The sequence below is a fragment of the Daktulosphaira vitifoliae genome, unplaced genomic scaffold, assembly GCF_025091365.1.
Source record: "Daktulosphaira vitifoliae isolate Bord-2020 unplaced genomic scaffold, ASM2509136v1 Scaffold_1, whole genome shotgun sequence".
NCBI lineage: Eukaryota > Metazoa > Arthropoda > Insecta > Hemiptera > Phylloxeridae > Daktulosphaira > Daktulosphaira vitifoliae.
Window position 1 is genome coordinate 45,157,774 of NW_026099572.1, and position 13,674 is coordinate 45,171,447.

The window sequence follows — 13,674 nt, forward strand, 5'->3', positions numbered from 1 at the left end:
TTTAGTGTTTTTGAAAAACTGATATGCCCGCTTAATAAACTATCATGATTATCAATTATTACCTGTTTAATAAATTTTGAAGGTAAAGCAAGTGCGTATACAGGGATTTGTCTAATTTTCGTTTTGTAATACAATATATCATTATCTTTTATTTCATAATTGTCGGCCTTATTTAAATAAAACGAATTTGATGAGATAGGGTTTTTAATAGCACCTATAATGTTATTCAAGTACGCATCGTTTGCTTGTTCTACAGCAATATTAATAGGTTGAACAAGATTTATTTTAAAAATATCATTTTTAATATTCGAATTTAAAATATTAATTAGTTCACTTGAACTGGGATAACGCGATAGATGATCCGCAGCCCTATTAAAAATACCTTTTTTATATTTTACTTCAAAATCATAGCCCATTAATTTCGTTCGTATCCTGTTTACAACGTTAGATTCAGTTTTTATGTTCATAAAACTTGTCAAGTTTTTATGATCAGTCCAAACCTCAATTTTCCTACCATGAACATATTGCCTATAATGGGTAAACGCGAAATGAATAGCTAAAACCTCGAGTTCCATTGCGGAATAATTGGTCTCGGCGGGCCTTAACTTTTTAGACGCGTAAGAGATTGGATGAATTTCGTTATTATCGTCACGTTGTTGAAGTATAACACCTAGACCTAATTTACTAGCATCTGTTACTAGTATAGTTTCCAAATTTACGTTAAAATGCGCGAGGAGTGGAGGTGTCGTAAATTTAGACTTTAGCTCTTTAAATGCTGTTTCATGTTCAGTTAACCATTTAATTTTTTCATTTTTTGTTTTAAATTTACCCTTAGTGAGATCTGTAAGAGGTTTTGCCAGTTTACTAAAGTTAGGAATAAATTTTCTGAAATAATTGGCAAGTCCTAAAAAACTACGAAGTTGTTTAATAGTGTTAGGGGAAGGGAATTTTTTTACCGATTCAATGCCCTCATCGGTTGGCCTAATTCCTTTCGAATTTATGATATTACCGAGTACTTGTATTTCCTCGTATCCGAATATACATTTTGATGGCTTCAATTTTAGATTATACTGTCTAAATCTTTGTAATGTTATGTAACGAATATAAATATTGATCGAAAGATTTTCCAAAAACTGTGCAATCATCTAAGTAGCAAATATTATTTTTATAAGTAAGACCTCCCATAATTTTGCACATAGCGGCCTGATATATTGCTGGAGCATTATTAAGTCCCATTGGAAGTCTTTTGAATTGAAAATGTCCCGTATCAGTAGAAAAAGCTGTATATTGTCGAGAATTTTTAGATAGTTTGAATTGATAAAAACCACTGGACGCGTCTAATAATGAAAAATAGTGGTTACCAGCTAAGCAGTCATATATATTTTGAATTATCGGCATGGAAAAACTTTCTTTTAATAAAATCGAATTTAATTTTCTATAATCTAAAACCATGCGATACTCTTTAGGGGTGGCCCCTTTTTTGTCATNTAGGGGTGGCCCCTTTTTTGTCACCCTGTGGGAGATTTTTACCTACTAAAAATACCGGATTACTATATGGACTATTTGACGGTTCTATTATGCCGGCCTTTAATAATTCGTTAGTTTGTTTTTCTACCTCGGCCCGTTCTTTAACGCTTAACTTGAAATTCGGTAAATTTATTATTTGATCGCGATTTAATTTTAATTCAATATCAGGTAATTTTACCTCGCCCAAGTCGAATTTAGTCTTTGAAAAAATTTCATTATAATTATTCAACAATGTTTCAAGTTTTTGTTTTTTATCGCGAGAANTTTGAAAAAATTTCATTATAATTATTCAACAATGTTTCAAGTTTTTGTTTTTTATCGTGAGATAAAGACGGGTTAATATCGAATTCTACCTTTTGTGAAACGTCTGCTAGAGAAGATGTTGTTTCTTTTTCCGCGAAACATGTTTCGTTAACCTGAGATTCGAAGTGTACGTCTGGTGTTGACGCATCATTTTGTTTGAAGTGTTCGGTAAAATCATAATTTTTTTGTCTGGAGTTTAGAATTTTACGCCTGTCGGCGACTGAAATATTGTCATTAATATGCACAATTGTTTTAATATTAAAATTAACACTAGAATTTTTTACGTATTCTAATGGAGACCAATGACAGTGGGAAAATAAAACAAACACGTTATCTCGATCGAATTCTGTGAATGCGATAACATTTACGTCCGAACAATTGTTATCTTGGGAAAGTACAATTAAATTTTTATTGTAATATGACGCGACGGCTGCTAGATCTTCTGCCTCAAGCCAGACAGGCTGACTTGCAGAATCTACGCCTAGTAATACTTGAATATCATGAAAATTAACATTAATATTTTTATTTTTCAACACCTCTACTAATGTATTTACGCCGCAAAAGCCGTCTTGTGGGATATTTTTTGAAACCTGCATATTCGCCGCTGTGGACTCAATGGAAACATTGGTTGTATCTTTGTGTGAGAGAATATGATTTGCGACATTGCTAGAATTTATTTTTTCGAAGAGTACGGTCACCCTGGGTGGTCCGTCAAATAAAATAATTTTCGAATCATACATATCAATATTAGCCTTATATTTGTGTAGAAAACTATTACCTAAAAGATTATACCCATTTAAGTTTTTAACGACAGTGCATTCAATAATAAAACTATGCTCACAGAAATTTACTTCAATTGAGGTTGTACCTAATAAATCTAAAGGGGACCCATTTGCTGTAGTAAGGGTCGCGTTCTGGGCTAGAATAATATCATGATTTTTGGGAGGTGTAGCGCTACTTATTATGCTAATCGATGCCCCCGTATCAATGAGAAACTTTGATTTGATACAATTTAATTTTCCAACTATTATAGGTTGAGGGACCGATGCGCAGCTTGAAAAAATGTTAAAACAATTAGAGACACCTGTGATATTTAAGCTATTTTGCGCTAATGCTGCTTTCGTAATGAGGGCTGGTGATTGAACTTTTTGGCTAGGTCGCGAAGAAGTGTCAAAATTCGCCCTAACCATCGAATTTTGACTTATTCGTTTTTTTGAGTTTGCTGCGGGCGCCGCTGATTAGGGGCCCACTTATTAGTAGACGGACCTCCTGCGCCCTGATTTCGCCCACCATTATTATTGTTATAATTTTGACCTGTATTATTAGAAAATCTGTTATTATTATAAGAATTATTATTATTAAAATTGTGATTGTTTCTGTAGTTACCATTATTATTATTATTAGAATTGTAAAAATGACCGTCTGTATTTCGATTTGAATTATTATAATTTTTATATTTATTATTATATCTAGTGTTATTGTTAAAATTATTCCCATTGTTGTTACCAAAATTATTATAATTATTATCGAAATTTCTACTGTTATTATTAAGGTTCCTATAATTATTATTGAAATTCCTGCTATTATTCCTATTATTATTCCCATTGAACCTATTTTTACCCGAATTCAAACTCAGATTCTTCTGAAGGGTTTTTGTTAAAATGTCAAGCTGTTGTTGTATTTTTTTATTATCGTCTATTTTCTTGTCTATACCTAAGCTCGCTATTTTTATAATGTTTTCCTCTAATACCGATAATGAACTAACGTAACCTAACCTACTCTTTCGATATATTAGTCGGGCAAACCGTTTAAAATTGTGTCTATTATTTCACTTTCTGACATATCCTCGTTTGCTCTCCTGCATTCGACTTTAACATTAGAAAAGTAATCTAAAATGCTTTCGTGGTCCTCTTTTTTTCTCTCTCTTAATTTCTTAAGTCTCACTCTANTGGTCCTCTTTTTTTCTCTCTCTTAATTTCTTAAGTCTCATTCTTCTCTGGGCTTCTGAATTATAATATCTAATTAGTACATTTTTCATTGCCTGCCAAGTAGGAACATCCACTTCTGCCTCTTTATTTTCAAACACTGTCTGTGCCTGGTCTTTAAGGGAAAGTGGTAACATAACGAGTTTCATATTATCATCCCAACCGTTAGCTTTCGCAACTCGTTCGAAATTTGAAAAAAATCTAATAATATCCTCCGATAATTTACCCGAGAACTGTTGTGGTAAAATTGAGCTAGCCATAGTAGTTATTAATTTAACTGGTTTATTTTCTAAAAGTTTTGTTTGCGCAAAAATAGGTTTAGGTTCTACAGTGACTTCGCGTGAAATTTCTGATGGTTTAGCTAAAGGAAATTCGACAATGGTTTTGTCGAGATCGGTAGTGGTGTTCGATTCACTCGAAGAAGCGCTTTTTGTGCTTAGTAGGACCGACAGAGTACTTGGAATTTTATCAAGTTTTTCTGCCTCGGAGTCCAAATCGNTCAAGTTTTTCTGCTTCGGAGTCCGAATCAGATTCGTATTTTTCTGAGAGGGGTGGTTGTTTGAAAATAGAACGTAATTTATTTATCAAATCTTTAGTGTGACTATTAATCGGCTGTTCTTCGTTTAAAAAANACTATTAATCGGCTGTTCTGCGTTTAAAAATGACAAAATATTAAGTAATTCCCCTTTTGTACAATAACAAAAATAATAACCTTTCGTATCTTTTTTTAAAATTTCAATTTTTTCTAAAAGGGAGATTTGTTGAAACTGTTTCAGTAAATATTGCCATTTACTTTCTCGTTTATAAACTTCGAATATAGTGCTTTCGTANAAACTGTTTCGGTAAATAGAGCCGTTTACTTTCTCGTTTATAAACTTCGAATATAGTGCTTTCGTAAATTAAAGTTGCTCCTACTGGAAATTTTATAAAAGCGGTATGATCAAAAGCCTTAGAAACAGAAATACCCCTTTTCTTTCCAAATGAACTAATAACCTGATCTGGTGTTAGTTCCAAAATATTACTATCAAAACCTAATAGATTCCAAACTCTTTCGGTAATTCTACAAGTTTGATTATTAAAGGTGCGTTTTAAATAATAACTATAGAGAGGCATATAGACGTGTATAAAAGATTATGTAACTCAAAGACTTAATTTATAGTTATACCTAACTATACAATTGTTACTATTATAATAAAGTGAGCCAATAATAAATAAAAAATATTTAATTTATAAATTAACCGTGAAAAGCGGTATATAAAAATTGTAGTACACTTAGGGGGGATCCTTCACTGAAAGTTTAAAATAAAACAGAGAGATCGGCGCCTCCACCAATTGTTACGTCGCTATTTAGGGGTTTAGCCTAAATGCCCGTCGACAGTATTCTAAGGGACCAACGGGGGATAGCTGGCTAGGCTATATCTACCTTAGGTACTGAAGTTTCCTATTTAATTTATATTCCCTTAGAGGAACTACCAAGGGTCGCACTACAATATATATATATAACACTTTAGGTTAACAACGATATAAATAAATATTTATTAAGCAATTGAAATATTAAATAGATAATACAACCTGCTGGACACCTAGAGATGTTATAATCCAACAGGGAGCTGACAGCGACACACACACACACTATAATATACGGGGTAGCGAAGTTAAATTAATTATCAGGCAAAAGTAGTGATCGCGAAGATGGTAAAATGTCAACTGTCGATAGGGATTTCTTATTGTGGCACATTGGCCGTGAATTGCAAAAAGTGTTTATGTGTGCAGTCCACCCTCCTGTTAGTATTGCTGTATGTCACTGTGTTAATTATATATGTATATTAAACGGTACAACGATGTTATGGGAGACAGAGATATGGGAACATGCAAATGTGATCGTATCACATGTCTTTATCTATCATTTGGTTTTTTTTTATAAATCTAACCCTTTACCTGCCCACAAGAGAGATTCAAAATAATAACTTTTATTTTTTTAGTTACAGTAAATCATTAAAATTAATTCAGTTCAAGATATTTCAATTGTAGAATCTTTTTAAATATCAAAAATTACTTAGAAATGATTACTATGATTTCTATTTAAGTGTTCTATTACGATAAAAATGCAAAAATATAATGAGTTTTTCTGATAAATATACTGTAAATAGTAATTATAAAATTTCCTGACTGCATATTAATCTTAAAAATTACATTGTTTTAATTCTCATCAAATTTTCTATTTAATGATTTATTCTAGTCAACGAAAGAGTAATTTTGGCGAATAACAGAAACAATTCCCAACCAAATTTTTTTTTTTTAAAGTAGGAAATTGGTGGATTATTCCAAAAGCAACATCAACTCTTATTTCTTTAATTATATCATGATTAGTAGTTCTTTGATTTTAAAATATAATATATGAATATATACTAATTATAATTATTAAATTTAGTATGAAATTGATATTTAATATTGTAATTTAAACGGAGAAATTATAAAAATAATAAAGAAGTTATATTTTGCTTTACTTTTACGTGTATAAAAATTTAAAGGGCTTGATACAATAATTATCAATAAAAACTGTTTGTTACTATAAATGAATGCACTGGACTTCAAGGAACTTTCATCAGAAGCAAAAATATACTTTTCTAAATCAAATTTTCGCGTTGTATTCAAATCTGCAATTAGACTTTATCTATCAGTTCTAATTTTTTATATTATTACTAATTACATATAAAATAATAATTAAAAGAAAAAAAAATTGTTTTCAAATTATTACTGATTTGGTTTTTAATATGTTAAAAATAATCAGTCCAAATTTTCATTTTTAACCTATTTTTTTAGTTCTTTAAAGTTGATGAAAAATTTTTGATAAAGATTTATGAAAGTTTATAGTAAAAAAAATTGAATATATTACCATAACTTTTAGCTCAATTACAAGTTTAAAATTGACATCTAGGCCAGTCAACAAAGGAAAAATTGCGGAAAAAATTTTGTTTTTTTAAAAGTTGAATTAAAATATGTATAATGACATACTAATAGTCCTCAAGATTGGAATTGAGCTTTTTTTTTTACAGCCTCACAAAAGTTAAAAAATATGAGCTTTTTTAATTTTCTCAAAAAGTATTTAACTTACAAAAAAAAGATTCGTACAAAAGTTGTTTAAAAGACAATTATAAACAAAAAAATTATCGTATATTTTTTCATTTAAACAAATATTTTTCGAGTTACATTACATTTAATATGAGTACTAAAATTTATATTCCATTTTTTTCATTTTACGGTTGCTTTTTATCATGTTATACATTAGACACAATGTTATAAATGCATATGAGTGTATGTGTGAGTTTATTTATTTATTGTATCATTTAAGTGTAGTGTATATTAATATACAACTGATAGAGTAGGTAATTGATTTGACGCTATATTGTTTAAACCCAACTAAACGCTAAAATATACAATCCGAAACAACAATCATATTATGTCAATTGCCACCGGGATTTCTGGTAATATTTTTCTTTTTCTTTGCCTTAATCCCAAGTACTCGGGGTCGGCCACACTTATCCTAAGCTTCCACTTGACACGATCTCCCACATCTTCTACGCTCACATCAGCTGTCCTCAAATCGCATTCAATAGCATCCCTCCATCTCTTTTTTGGTCTTCCTCTATCTCTTCTTCCTTCAACATTCATTTCTATAACTGTTCTTACAGCTTTCGATTCTTCTTTCCTCATACCATGACTAAACAATCTAAGTCTATTTTCTGTCATCTTATCCACGATTCACGCAACACCTATACTTCCTCTTATATGCTCGTTCCTTATCCTATCTTCTCTAGTCACTCCACTCATACAACTGAGCATTCTCATCTCTGCTACACTTATTCTCTGCTCTACTTTCTTATCAACCGCCCAACACTATGAACCATACATCATAGCTGGCCTCACAATTTCATACTAAATTTAAAAACTATAATTAGTATTTATTCATATATTATATTTTAAAATCAAAGAACTACTAATCAGGATATAATTAAAGAAATAAGAGTTCATGTTGCTTTTAAAATATTTCACCAATTTCTCTAAAGGAAACACTATCTACAGATTTGCATCGAAGCGTTTCTTATGATAGTGATTTTAATCACTGTCAGATGTCATCTATACTTGTCCCATCTATGCCTCGTCCACACTGTGCCTCGACCCCACTGTTTTAATTTACGTTTTCGTTTTTTTTATGTAATCCATAGAATAGACAATCTGCGGGAAAAGTTATTGAATCTAAAAGAGATAAAAAGCAAATGATTTCAAAATATTATTCTAACTAAAAAACTTTTGTAAGGTATTTTAAAATAAAATACAAAATCGAAAATGTTAACATAAAAATAACTTACGTTTGCCATTTCCACCATAAAGACAATATAAAATTCGAATTTTTTTTTTTCATAATAAAATATATTACCTAAGCTTTAATTTAAGATACATATAAAGTGTCAGTATTTCCGGAACACTTTCAAAAGTTAATTTAAAAAATTCTACTTTCTATACGCATTTCTAAGTTTTGAACCAGCCCAGTATAAAATGAAATAGCCCGATTTAAAAAAAAAGTATGTCAAATGAAAAAAGTATATAAATAGTATTTATTATAAACAAATTAAAAGTCAAAAATTTTAACACAACAATAGCATATAGCAAGAACTTTCACCATGAAGATAAAATGAAGTCCGAAATTTTTATTTTTTCATACTTAAGTATATTAAATAAACTATAATTTGATATATATATATCAGTATTTCCGGAACACTTCCAAAAGTTAAGTTAAAAAAGTTGTCATTTTGAATCCCCCCTGTTGGCATGAAAGGTCAAATTTATAAAAAAAGTATATCAAATGATAGGTAAAGACATTAAACATCTATGAAAAAAAAATTATATTAATTTTGTAATTTTTAAAATAGTTATTTTAAGTAAAGAAAAATTGAAAAAATTGAAAAAATTATCGATTTTTAAATTTATAATTTTTTTGCAGATTTCCTCCATTTACGGGGAACAAGGGAAAATTTTTCAATTTTTGAGGTTAATATCTCCGACTTGATACGATTTGTAATCATTTGACGTGTCGTTGAAAGAAATCGGTTCGGAGAAAAAGTGGTAACAGACCCCCCCAAAAAAACACATAGTAAAATTAATACCATTTCAGATTCGCATCGAAGCTAAAAGTAAACACTAAAGGAAAACATATTATGATATAATAAAATAATTGACAACTTTCGTTAAATTATTTGACTTTAGATTTTCTATATTTTTTTTTATTAAAACATTTCATCGTATTTTCTCGTAATATTATTCAGGAAAATGAGAAAACTTTTTTTTCATATTTTCACAAACCTCTAGCATCTTTTGAGATTAACGCTCATTTTGCCATTATTTTTCGACTTAAAATAAAATTTTTTACCAGTCTTTTCTATAAATACTCGAAAAGTACCCTTAAAATTCGTTTTTTTTTCTAATTTATGCCCATTATTTTATATTTTACATTATTTAACTTTTTGTACATGTACATTGCAATTTTGTATATATTTTAGTTTCATTATCAGATAACACAAATAATACTGAATTTATATTTTGTGCTAAATAATAATTAGTTGGTTATAATTGTGAATACACTTTTATAGTTCCTTGTTTTTGTAGTGATATTATTATTATTAAATTTTATTCAAGTATCTAATAAAAATGTTGAAATCGTAACATTAATTTGTAGAAATTACTAACTTTAAATTATGTTTTTCTAATATTTTATATTATTTTATATAACTAAAACTAAATCATATTAGATCTAAACATTTAAAGTATAATTTATTCAATGGTCTTTTACATAAAGATACAATTTTGCAATAAACTCTTAACAATGATTGTAATGTTACACTCTTATTTTTGTTAATATTCATTTACACGAATAAATCAATGTAAATTTTAATTTACAATTCTTTATTTAACCCTCAACCGGTCACGTGGTTCCATAGTGTTAATTTTGTCGTGTGGTATAATAAATTAAATAGATTTTATTCTACGAATAAAATCTACTTGTTAAACTCACAATTATTTTTAAATTTTATGTTTTTAATATGATTAACTAATTTACTTTATATATACATATAATATATTTTATACAGATAATACATTATGCATATAGTAATACAATAGATTATTTTAAAATTATAAAATTTTGAAATATTTACAAAACTTATAAATTTTATTTTAAATACCGTAACTGCTAATGAACTAATGAACGATTATTGAACCGTTATCGAGCGTTTTATAGCTGAACCGAGGAATGGTCTTTCTTATTGCTCTTACTGAACATTTGTAGAACTCAGTTCACTCCATGTGAAAATCCGTATTCAAATCTTACTTTGAACCGTGCTATGAACGGGTTTTGAACTGAGTTCAGCACCATTGTTATTATATTAAATGAACCCGGAATGAATTCGAATTGCTATAACTATGTGACGTGTATGCCTTTGACCATAGAGAGTGCGCCTACCTTAAATAATGTATGAATTAAAACAGATCAACGATTTACTCCTACATAGAAGGGGAGGTTATGTGTACAATATTTTCCTATTTCATAAGTATTCAGTTATTTTGTAATTAAAGTGAAAACATTTATTCGTTCTATGTTACCATAATATTTTATCAAATTCTTTTTTATTATTAAGTCAAACTACCGCGTTTGTTAATGGTCAAATTTTGTTGTTGTGTAAACGTTATTTTATAAAACATATGTATACACATAAACTATTACATATATTTGTATACAAATATTTCGAAATCATGAGTTTAAAATTAATTATTATGATATTAAATTGTATTAATTTAATAACATAATTTTGAATACATCATAAATCATGCAAACTCAATTATAAAATTAGCCTTGGAGAGAATTAATTTTAGTAAACTGAGCCAGAAAAAATTGTGTGAATAAATAATATACATTTTTTTTTTTCAAATATTTTTTATTAGTATATTTTAATACTAAAAAAAATTTTTACAATTAAATGATTATTGTTTAAAAAATCTATATAATTTTATTACAAATTAAATTTTTGAGTACAAAATTACTGTGGTAAAATATATACTCAAAGCACAGAATTAATTATTTTACATTCTTCTTCTTATTTTCATCGGCATTATGTTTTAATTTATATTCGTCTTTAATGTTAGTAATTAGAATGTTCATAGTTTCAATTAGTTCCTTATTTTTGTGTTTAATTTTTGTTGGAGGATAATATTTGTTGTCAATTAAGTTTTTACTTATTATAGATGTGTACGTTTTCCAATTGCTTCCTCCTAAGAGTACAAGAGAATGCCCATTATTAGTTCTTTGTAACAATTTTTCATCTTTGAAAAATTTATCTATAATTTTTATTATTTCACTAAAAAGTGTTATGATTCCAAAATGTGTAAATACATTTTCTCTACTTGGTAAATATTTGAAATTATCTAAAATATTTCTAATTTTTTTTAAGACTTCATTTTCTAATTTAATAGACTCAAAAAAATTACTTATAGTATATACTGCGGTACTAAATTTTGTAATAATTTCATCATAATTCATTGATTCTACTGCCATACTACTATAATGGGACAATACATACACATATTTCAATGATCGGTACACCATAGCATCTTTATAGAAAGGATAAAGCCAATTCTTCCATGAAACTTCAGTTACGTTTTTATTTTTCCAAATCTGAAGTTCCCTAAATGAAGTAACAATTACATAGTCATTAATTCTTTTGCTTTTCCAAAGTCCTCTTATCATTTCTTTTTCCAAATATTGTTCGTTTTCGAATAACAATTTATCTAATTGAATTTGATCAATATAGAAAAATAGAAAAAAAATTGTTAACAGAAATAAAGTTGAATGATTGAACATTGTGTCGATATTTGTACATCACAATTTTAATGTTTTTGATTGCTTATATTAGACGAAATATATTGTAAAAATAGTTTAATTTAATACTCTCTATTTATATGTATTATTAACGCAGGTGTAATCAAATATAAATTCATTTAAATAATCGAAAAAAATAATTTTTGAATTCAAATAAATTATTAAATAATTAAATATACAACGAATATTTCATTTTTTTTTTATCACGTAATAATTTCTAGAATTGTCATTTTATGTTTTAACTATTTATACTTTTAATTTAGTATTGATATTATAATTTATTTAAACTTTTAAAATATAAAGGACTAATTTTATTAGAAATAAATTTTTTATTGATTGGGAATTTTTATAATCGTTTAGAAAATGAGAAAATAAAAAAATGACAACAAACCTGAGTAGCAATTCGAGTTCATACCAGGTTCATTTAATATAATAACAATGGTGCTGAACTCAGTTCAAAACCCGTTCATAGCACGGTTCAAAATAAGATTTTAAATTTATAATTTTAAAATAATCTATTGTATTACTATATGCATAATGTATTATCTGTATAAAATATATTATATGTATATATAAAGTAAATTAGTTAATCTTTGAATTTTAGGTTTATTTTATATTAAATGATAATTAGTACACCCAGAGAAAAACCTCGATCTATATAATAAATTCATTGTTCAATTTGATAAATATATCATTACTATTGAATCAATGATATATTTATCAATATGATATTTTTTTTTCTTGTCTTGAACAATAATTATTTATAAGAATAGTTATTTTGTTCGTATTAATAAAACATTATCATAAACCCTTGATAAAATTTCTCTTTCAATTTTGATTGAGGTTTTTCTTTGGGTGTAAACAATCCATTCATACAATTTGATTATAATTAATATAAATTAATAACAATAGATAATTTTAAATAAAAATAATGATGTTAGCAATGTCAGCAATTTATTTACTGTAACTCAGTATAACTTATTGTCGTACAATATACAGAGTGATTGAAATCTGGTAAGATACTCATTTTTTCAGAAAATATTGAGAATTTTTAATTTTATTATAGAGAAAAAATATCAAGTTCAAAAAATTCTACAATAATATGTAGCCAAACCATTATTTTTTTCGTCCCTTCAAGGATAAAAACCTTATTTATAATTTTCTTAAATGAAAACCCTTATTTTTAACTTTATAATATGATAGAAAAAAAAATTACAAACAATTTTGTTCTTATAATTTTTTTTATCCGATTAACCGTTCGTCCGTTACAGCTTGTTAAAGTTAAGTGATTGTAGGCCAAATTTCTATTGTCATTTTACTGTATTAAATACAGAAGTCATTATTTTTATTTGCTGTTGTATAAACCAAATTTTATTGATCAAGTTATGACAGGTAAATTAGCTATAAAAATTTACTACACACTAAGTGAGTGATAACAATAATAGATTCAAACCGGGTTTTCGGTGTATTATTAATAGCTAAGTCTATGGTTTTGTAAGACTAAATGATCTAACAAAAATACCGGTTGCACTGTCACCGATATTATGAAACGTAATAAATTACAATATGTTTTCTGGAAGTTAAAATCTTTAAACAATTATAAAACGTAAACGGTTGTACGGATAAAAAAAATTATAAGAACAAAATTGTTTGTAATTTTTTTTCTATCATATTATCAAATCATAAATAGTGGTTCCCTTTTAAAAAAATTATAAATAAACATTTTTGTCCCTGAAAAAAATTAATTATTTAACTTCATATTATTGTAGAGTTTTATAAACTTAATAATATTTCTTTTTACAAAAATTTTAAATTTTCAATAGTTTCTGAGAAAATAAGTGTCTTACCAGATTTCGATCACTCTGTATATCAAAAAAATCTAATAAAATATTTTATCATAATAAGTTTATCACTAAGGTGTTATAGAAT